Genomic DNA, 9,951 nt, shown 5'->3' with positions numbered 1-9,951 from the left:
ATAAATTAATTACAATCTCTGGAGGTGTGGCCTCAGAATAGAATTTGTTCTAGTCGAAGTCTAGTCGACATAGAATAAACAACCTGTCTTTTACAGCATACAGTTTGTTAAATTTGACCAATGTAAATACCCTGAAACCATCGTTACAAATAAGACGGTGGACATACCCATCCACACCAAAGTTTCCTGGAGCCTCTCTAAAGCTCTCCCTCTCTCCTTTCATTGCTTCCCACACACAGTCAACGATCTCTCTGTCATTACGGATTCATTTTCATTTTCTAGAGGGTTATAGAATTGTAAAGCGCCTAGGGAGTAAAAATAACTGCTGCCTCGTGAGCACTTGCCCTTCTTCTCTACCTTGCTGGCCCTTGGTCATCCTTCTCCAGACCAGATGCGCCACCACTGGCTGCTGGAGCCAGTCCAGCTGGCAGACACAGACCAGGCTCACACTATGAATGATGTTTTACGTATGCTAGCAACAATGATGCCTTCCTTTGTCAATGCTCATTAAACCTACAGAATAGTAACAAAGGCTTATCAAACTTGTAATATAACAACTATTTTGTATTATACTTTGGTTTTTAAATTAAATGGCAATGTATTTTTACCAATAATACTAAACAATCAACTACCACCATCACCACCAAGAACTCTTAGAAAGACTCTTAAAAGGAATAAGAACAAGCACATTGCTAAGAAGGTATGGAAAGTAAAGATTTGCTGGTTGATTCATTATTGGTGAACATTGGCTTCTAATTTTTAGCATTTATATGACCTATATTAAGGTCAAAATACAGAGTCCAGGTATGCAAGGCTCTTGGGATGATGGATGCTGAACTGTTCTGAGAATCAAGACACCTGAATTCTGTTCTCACCCTAAAACAAACAAACAAACAAACAAACAAACAAGCAAGCAAACAAACAAATGAATCCACTGCCAGAGTTCATTCCAGCTCATAAAGAGCCTTCCCAGGGTCTCCGAGACTATCAAGTTTACAATATGAGGAGCACGCAGCCGCATATTGTTCTTATTTAGCTTTCATGTTTTGCTCAAGGCTAGTATTTAACAAGACGTTAAAACCTTAGTCATTTGTTAAATGCTGACCTTGAGCAAAACAGTAACGACAAAACTTGGTTTTGGTTTTTGCAAAATGAAGGGAATGATACTAGATTACCTGGTAGATTCCTTATAGTTTAAATATAGATACATAGATACAAGGGCATTGACAGCCACTTAATGAAAGAAGCTTATAGAAAGAACTGTTAAATGCTGTCACCAGGTGACAACTCCAAATGGTAAAGCTTATGCCATAGCTGTGGTGTGTCTGAAATATATTTTTTATTCCCACCCTTACGCACCCCCTTCCCCCACCCCATGTAAGACAAATATTTATTTAAATGGTTACACTTAGCTATGGTCACATTCTTACTGTGACTCCTGGTCTGTCCGTGATCTGATTTTTTTTTTTTTAGTATATGTGCTGCCAAGCGAGCACACCATGATCTGATTTTATCAATTATGTACACATGCTTCTTGACCTAAGAGTTGAAGCTGGGCTCCTGGTCATAATGATGCAGTGTATATCCGTGATATTAAGTCCCTGAAATAAAACTCTTGTCCAACCAGAAAAGTCATTTCCCTGTTTCTTCTGAAAATTAAGGTACTTTAAAGAAAAATTAAAAAAAAGAAAAAAAAGAAAAATCCTAAGGTAAACAGTATAGCGTAATTTTTTATTAGGAATTTTAGGTCGTTTGCTTAATTACATCTTTTCCTTTAAAAACCTAAGCCCTTGACTTTGTGAAAAGCAGCATCTCTGAAAATGTGCATTCATTTATTGCGAATTACACGCTCAACACAGTTCTTAAAAATGTGAGCTTTTACATTTTCAAAAAGGGACTTCAGGATGGCTATTTCCAGAAGTTTGGTATGAAGGCCCCAAATGTATGACCTTCAGTGGCAAGATCATAATCGCACCATGTGGCAGCTAGGGACCCAGAAGGACATTAGGAAAACATTCAGAGGACAAAATGTCTGGCATTGAAAAAAAAAAAGAGCCCAGTTAGCACCAAACCTGCCTTAGGCAAACAGATTTAATGTATTGACTTTGGCAACGTGTCTACTTTTGTCAGGGCAATAAAGTTAACTGAAGTTGAAAATTGAATTTATAACAACCCAGTTCCCTCTGCCGACCCTTGGATTTGGGATTTGGTCTGGCCAACTGTGGCAGCATCGGCCAGGCCTCCCCTACGCTCTTCCTCTCCCAGCCCCTGCCCCTGGGAGAAATGAGCTATCTGAGGAGGCCACTCTTCCTAACTTCATATATCCATAGGGATTTAGTTTCTGTTTAAGGAAAATTAAATTTCTATTTACTCGGCAAAGTGTGTGCAATTGTGTTCTGTCTACAGAGACATGAGTCCAGTTAATGCAGCTACAAAACTTAAGAGAAAAATGGACGCGGCTCTAAATAAGTAGAGGTACCTGCCTGGGCAGCAGTGCACGGGCCATTCACTGGCCTTGCACAGCTTGGGAAATGCGGAAAGCCCTACATGAGATGGGCACTGCCAACCAAAACAGACTCGGCCAGACCACTGAGATGACCTAAGACCAGCCCCCAGAGAAGTGTGCCCGAGGGAATTAATGCAGAGAGCCGGCTGCTGTGGAGTAAGAAAGGCCCTCCGATGGACACCGGGTGGGGTGAGGGAGGGAGATGTTACCAGCTGCTTACCCCCAGAGGCTGTTTGAGCTTTCATCATTCCTGACTGATGGTGACTCAGAGTGAAACTGTGCTTCATGGAGTTATTAGTGGCCACTTTTTCAGAAGCGGATCACCAGGCCTTTCTTCGGAGGCACCTACCATTAGCAGCAGAGTCAATTAACCATTTGCCTCATCCAGGGGCCTGGAGCTGGAAGGGGTCCTTAAATGCCTTCTCTCAGAACCACCTCATGTTACAGGTGAGGAATGTGGGAGGACACATGACTACTTAAATAACCAACCCAACCCTGAAGCCCAGGTTTGCAGACTCCTCCCCTAGCAACCTCTTCACCGGCATCCCAATCTCCTTTCACTGGGTCTTCCGACACTTGGTGAGACAGCGGGTTCTGATCATAGCCTCAGTGCTGATTTTGGTCTGATTTGGGGAGTGTCAGTTTTATTCTCTCTGTAGGGCAGGGCAGGGCTCTCCTCGCAGTGCTGCCCTAAGGTGAGCTCAGGCACTGAAGAGAAAGGTGGCTTCCAGACACTGTCTTTTCCTCTGAAGTTCTGGGAAGGGGTCTGGGAAGAGCCTGTGTCACCCAGATGGGGCTGCTTGCTTTGTTTTTGTCTTAGACATGAAGGTGATGGTGTGTCCTGATCAGAGCCCACCAGGAGAAGCTTTATACAAGTTTCGGAATTCCAGAAACCGGACAAATTTTCTAGGTGTGTAAATCCTTCTCTCTCAGGTTGTCCCTAAAATTTGGAGATGGGGGAATGCTCCCTGTAAAGAAGGAAATCAATAACACAACAAAACCTCCCTCGGCATTATCTTTACAGTCTGTTTGTTTACTAAGAAACTTTGGTGGTGTCGTGATTATGCATTGGACTGCTAAGCCGAAAGGTCAGCAGTTTGACTCCATCAGCCACTCCAGGAGAGAAAGATGAGGCTTTCTACTCCTATTAAAGAGTTTTACAATCTTGGAAACCCACAAGGGAGTTCTACCTTGTCTCAGAGGGTCACCGTAAATCTGAATCTACTCACTGCGAAGAGTTCAGCTTGGCTTCTGGTTGGTTTACTAATTTAGATACAAACGAGTTGAGTGAAGTGGTCAGCTTTTAAGTGGACCTCTTGTTCAGTCCGCTTGGAAGAATACCTATCAAAACACAGAACATTCTGATCATCCCAGAAACGTTTCTTGTGCTCCTTCACAATCAACCCTTTACTCCTATAAGGGACAACCATTATTGTTAGATGCCGTTTCCTTCTCACAGTGACTTTATGTGACAAAGTATAATTGTCCCCAAAGAGTTTCCTAGGCTGCGAGTCTTTTATAAAAGCCAACCACTGACTCGCTCTCTTGAGTAGGTTTGGTCGTGGGTTCAAATCCCCAACAGCATTTTCCAATATTTACCAGCAAGTGATCAGCCACTGTGCCACCAGGGATCCCTTGCGGAGACAAAAACAGCAACGGTTACTGCATTGATTCTGACTCACCGTGACCTACCGTGATAGAGTAGGACTGTCCCACGGGCTCCCAAGGCTTAAATCTTTACAGAAACCTGGTGGGTTTGAATCCTGACCTTGCCTGCAGCAGCAGAACACAAAACCACTGTGCCTCCAGAGACAATAAACAACAAAGAAAACAAAATAATAAACCTGATGCCATCCAGTAGATTCTGTCTCAGAGTGACCCTACCTAAGGCTACTACCCAGGCTGTAAATCTTTTGTTGGCCAAGGGCCATTTGAAGATAGATAACATCCTTCTAAGGCCATACTGGTCAAACACTTAGTTAACTCACCCCTAAGCTGATGGCGGGAACTGCTTCTGTTTGGTGAGCTGTGTGATATTAATTGGTACTGATGCTTTGGGGCTGGACTTTCCCACCCCTGTGTTATAGGACTAGAAAGCCTTATCTTTCTCTCAAGGAGCTTTGACCTTGTGATTAGCACTCCAATGCTTACCTGACGACACCATCAGGATCCTTTCCAGAGACAATACTTTAGAAAGACAGACTCACTGCCATTGAGTCTGTTCTGACTCATGGCGACCCTGTAGGACAGAGCAGAACTGGCCCCTTTGGGTTTCCAAGGTTGTAAATCTTTATGGGAACAGGCAGGCTCATCTCTCTCCACAGCGCGACACGTGAGTTGAACGCTTATCTTGTAGTTAGCAGCCCAATGTGTAAACCACCCCACCCCAGGGATCCTTCAGAGACACCGAGGAGTTATTGTTTTCTATTTGCAAGTGTTCGGTAGCCAGAATATGGACTAAGGGGGTGTGTGTCTCCCCAGTGCTTGCACAAGGCCACAACAAAGAGTTTGAAAAGAAATCAGGCACCCATTAGACACCTATGGAAAGATTCAAACTGAGCATGCTCAGACACAACTCCCTAGGTCCAGGTGCAAGATCCACCTGCTTGCACAAACTAGGCCCAGCCACATGACATCACACAGGTGAGCCTAAACTCAGCCAATGAGGTTGACCAATACCTTCGACCATGCCTCCCCAGCTGGAGGAAATAAAAGCCCGCCACTGGAAGGCTGAGAGCTCTGATTCCTCTCTTGCTTGGGTGTGCTCTGGTAGGTGGCCCCGGGGCCCAGGCCCAAGTTCTCTCTCGGGCCACTCAGGGTGCTCTTTTGGGATTTCCTGTGAATGCCCGAAACTTCCCTTTTCCTCATAAAAGTCCCTTGGATTACAAATGTGCTTCTGCCAAGTAAATTCTTTCAGTGTTGTGAAGCAACAACCGAGGTAGACCACCCCAGAAACCTAGCACAAATATTCTTCACTTTTTAAATCTCTTCAGGAAGGAGCAATAGCCAAGAATAGAATCGACCATTTTTACTTAGCATTTCTCTGGAGGGCTTACACTTCATGAACACTTGGGTGTACATTGACTCAAGTGTTTCCAGTATATCCATGTGGGCAAATGCTACTAGTTGAAATTCCTCCGATACATAAAGTTAGAGAATATTTCCTAGGTCACAAAGCTGGACCTAAGAGGAAGTCAGGAAACTGCTTAAATAAGACAGTTAAATGTATCAAAACCAAACAGAAAATGTTTCTGGGATTCTAAACTCATCTCATGATATGACAATGATAGGTAGGAAGATTAGGGATAAAGGGGGTTGTCTCCACCAAATGGTTGTCTCCACCAAATCCACTAAACAAACATTAGCTGGCCATGCCACAACAAAGGGTTTGGAAAGAAGTCAGGCACTCATTAGACACCTATGGGGAAAATCCAAAGCCTGGCATGCTCAGACCAAGGTCACCTAGACACAGGTGAAGGCCAACCTGGACACATACGCTAGGCACCGGTGACATCACATCACAGGTGCGTCTGAACTCAGCCACAAAGCATGGCCAATACCCTCAACCACGCCCCCTCACATGGGAGTAGGCGGGGTAAAAAGCAGAGCGCAAGGACAGTAGCTCTCTTGTTCCCGTACTTCTTCCATGTGGTTTGACATGCTCCCCAGAAGTGGCCGTCTTCAGTTGAGAACTCTTGCGTGGTTTCCCCGCCGGGGCCTTGCGTGCTTTCCAGAGATAGCAGGTGGTATCTAAAACAATAATACTCGAAACTTCCTTTCCCGGCTAAAGGTGCCTCTGCTGCATGCATTCTTTCAGGGTTGAGAAGAACCAAGGAAAACCATTCCAGAAATCTAACAACATGATTTGAGTTTTCAATATTCAAATATAGAGGAACGCTCAGAGGCCATGAGCTTTCCCTGGATCGCTCTTTGACGTTTGAATTTTTCTTTTCTTTCTACCGTCACATTTTGTTTGTTCACTTGTGTGTTACAAATTCTATCATTTGTCAAAACAAGAATGGCCACCATGCATTGAGTGCTTACTGAGTGCCAGGCACTCTAATAAGGACATTTCCTGTATCACCTCATTTATTTCCTTCAAGGATGCTGTAAGGAAGGCATTGTGATGATCATTATCTCCTTTGTACCAAATGAGAGAACTGAGCATTAGTGAAAGAGGTATGAACTTCGTCCAAGTTCACACAACTAAGAAGAGGCAGAGCCAAGAATCAAATCCAGCTTTGTCTTAGTGGAGAACCCGACTTCATAGCCATTGAGAAATAAGCCCAAGAAATGTTTCTGGCGTGGGTTCGTGGGAAGTTCCTGGACACTGTCCGGAGGCAGGGAGTGTCCTGTTGTTCTTGAGTATCTTCCTCTGCGGTGACTGACAAGGGCTGGAGTAGCTCTGCCTGCAGCCAAACCTCAGGGGAGAGCTTGTGTTTCGCTCAGCCTGTTTCATATGTTTTTTGTCCCTTTCTCTTTGCCAACATAAGTAATTGCCCATAGAAGATTATCGGCTCTGCTTGTGGAAGAAAGGCCAATCAAGCTGCTTGCTAGCGGACAGCATCCCTGATAACACTGCTCTGGGCTTGGCACGTGGTGCAGACGTACTGCAGTGATGCTGCACCAAAGCACATAGGGCAGTGAAGCACGTCCCCCGCATTTTGCTTTGCTTTCTGGTGCGTAGAAGACTCAAGTTTACAATGTGCTATCATCCCAACAGCCTTATGAAAAAGTGTGAAATCGTGTGAGGGTCATCACTATGTGACACAGACGGGAAGTGAGCACACGGCGTGGGAAACGGCGCCGATCGACTTGGTTGCAGGCTCGCCATAAACCTTCAAGCAGTAAAAACTGCGGTATCTGGAAAGAGCCAATCAAGCCGGGCGCAATAAAGCGAGATGAGCCCGTGTCACACACAGGTTCACTCCAAAAGGGATTTCACTGAGTGCCAGGGGAGGAGGGTGAAACTGAGAAGGGATTCCCAAAGTCTCCCCAGAGCTATAAAAGGAACAATTTGTTCACGATACCATACGCAGTGATCTTCTGATCTTTACCTTTGTAAGAGGCAAAGGCACGCAAAAAGCAAGGGCTGGTCCCTGGAGAAAATCTCCAAAGTTAGGCCTCAATGAACCTCGGCGCCAGCTAGTTAGATGCACAAGTTCTAGTCAGACTTTTGGGCTGAAGCCCATTGGCTTTATGCTGGAAACTCCTCATTGGTAAGATGTGCATAACCAGCAGGTGCCAGCATTTTAGGATTTCTGTGAGGAAGAAAAATGCAAACTCATTGCTAGCGAGTCCATTCCAACTGAGTATGACCCCAGAGGACAGCGCAGAGCACCCGCTATGGCTGTGGGGTTCGGGCACTCTCCATCTGTATGGGAGTAGTAAGCCTCACCCTCTCCCCATGGAGTGGCTGGTCCTTTCAAACTGCTAGTAGCCCAGCGCCAAGAGATGAACAATTAAGAGGACGGTGCAAAACCGGGCAGTGTTGTACACAGGCTCAATTCGGGTCAGAAGTGACTCAGCTGGGACCTAACAAGAAAATCTACAAAGATGCTAAGCCAAGTGGTATGTGAGGTCCCAATGGCAATCTCATCGCTGTAAATATGGTTGTAAATCTCCAGTGGGAATCAACCCCTTTCAGCAGAAATTGTTGGCTACTGCAAAGGAATCACACAGCACTAAAAAGGAGAAAGGCATTCTGATGCTGTGGGGAAGGTGTATTATTGATAAGTGAAAATATGGGACTTCGAGTAATTTGTAGAAAAAACAATCTTCCAACTCATGTCGGTGTGACTTCAAAGGCTTCTATTTAATGTATCCTGTTTCAAATGTGCGCTTTTCAGACATGTGATCTAAGGAGTTAATAAGTTTCCACGAGCTAACTAACACCTCAGCCTGCTGCATCTCATCCCCTACCCGGCTTTACTGGAGTAAGCCTTGAGTTTATGAAAGTGGGTGGAAGGGCAGGCTGGGTAATACATCACAGAGAACCCAGACCCTGAAGCCCAGGTGACAGGGAGACACCTGGGGTGGGGAGAGCTAGGGAAAAGTGACAAGTGTCTGCCACCGCTGCAGTTGCAACAGCTGCTCTGCTCCAGCCCACTTCGGGCCCAGGTGCATTTCCCTGGCGGAGGTCGGCACTTCAAACCGCTCAGGAGCTCCCCCAGAGAAAGATGAGGCCACCTGTTCCTTTGAAGATTACCAATCTCAGAAACCCACTTGTACCCTATCTTTTAGGGTCACTATGATTGTTTTTAATGAGTCAGAATCAACTTGGTGGCACTGGGTTTTTTGTTGTTTTGGTTAGATCTTAAAGATTCTCCTTATTTTAAAAAAATAGTTGTATAGTTTTACACCTAAGTTCATTTTGAGTTAATGTTTTTGTATAATATGTGAAATTCGGGTTGAGCTTATCTTTCCTATGGATGCTCAGTTGTTCCAGAACCATTGGTTAAAAAGGCTATCTACCTGGCATTCATGCAATTTTACATGGCATATGTTGGGTGTATTTGTGTGAGCCTGTGTCCAACTTTCTTCTCTGTTTCACTAATCTGAGTGTTTATCCTTTCACCAAATTCATTAACTTGGATCTTTGACATCTTTAATCAGTTTTGTGTAGTTTTCAGCATACAAATTCTGCATTGATTTTAAGAGTTATACCTGTGTATCCTGCCCCCCCCCCAAAAAAAAAAGCAGTTTTAAAGGTATTGTGTTGCTGGTTTGTTTTAGAGAGCTTGTCTTTGGAGCAGTTTTGGGTTTGCAGAAAAATCGATCAGATAGTACAGAATTTCCATATATTCCCACCTTTCCATGTTTCTCCTTTATTCACATGTTGTACTCTCACTGCCGTTGGGTCAATGCTGACTCATAGTGACTCCCTGTGGCTTTCCTAGGCTGCAGTTGTTTATGGGAGTAGAAAGCCCAGTCTTTCTCTCATGGAGCTGCTGGTGGTTTTGAATTGTTGAGCAGGTGGCTCACAGCCCAACTTGTAACTATTACACCACCAGGTCTCCTTAACATTAGTGTGGTATATTTGCTATAACTGATGAACCAATAAGCCATTGCCATCTAAGATTACAACTGAATGCAAAGAAAATAAAATCATCATAATGGGACCAATAAGTACCATCATGATAAATGGAGAAAAGTTTGAAGTTGTTAAGAATTTCATTTCACTTGTATCCACAATCAATGCTTATGGTAATAGCAGTCCAGAGATCAAATGACACATTGCATTAGGTAAATATGCTGCACAAGACCTCTTTAAAGAAAAGCAAGGAAATTATGACTTTGAGGACAAAGGTGCATGTGACCCAAGCCATGGTATTTCTAATTGCCTTATATATATGTGAAAGTTGGATACTGAATAAGGAAGACCAAAGAGGAATTGATGAATTTGAATTATGACGCTGGCAAAGAACATTGGAAGTACCATGGAC

Source organism: Echinops telfairi, unplaced genomic scaffold (assembly GCF_000313985.2).
Source record: "Echinops telfairi isolate 266 unplaced genomic scaffold, ASM31398v2 ScPeMD7_7424;HRSCAF=8462, whole genome shotgun sequence".
Lineage (NCBI taxonomy): Eukaryota > Metazoa > Chordata > Mammalia > Afrosoricida > Tenrecidae > Echinops > Echinops telfairi.
This window is presented reverse-complemented; position numbering follows the sequence as displayed.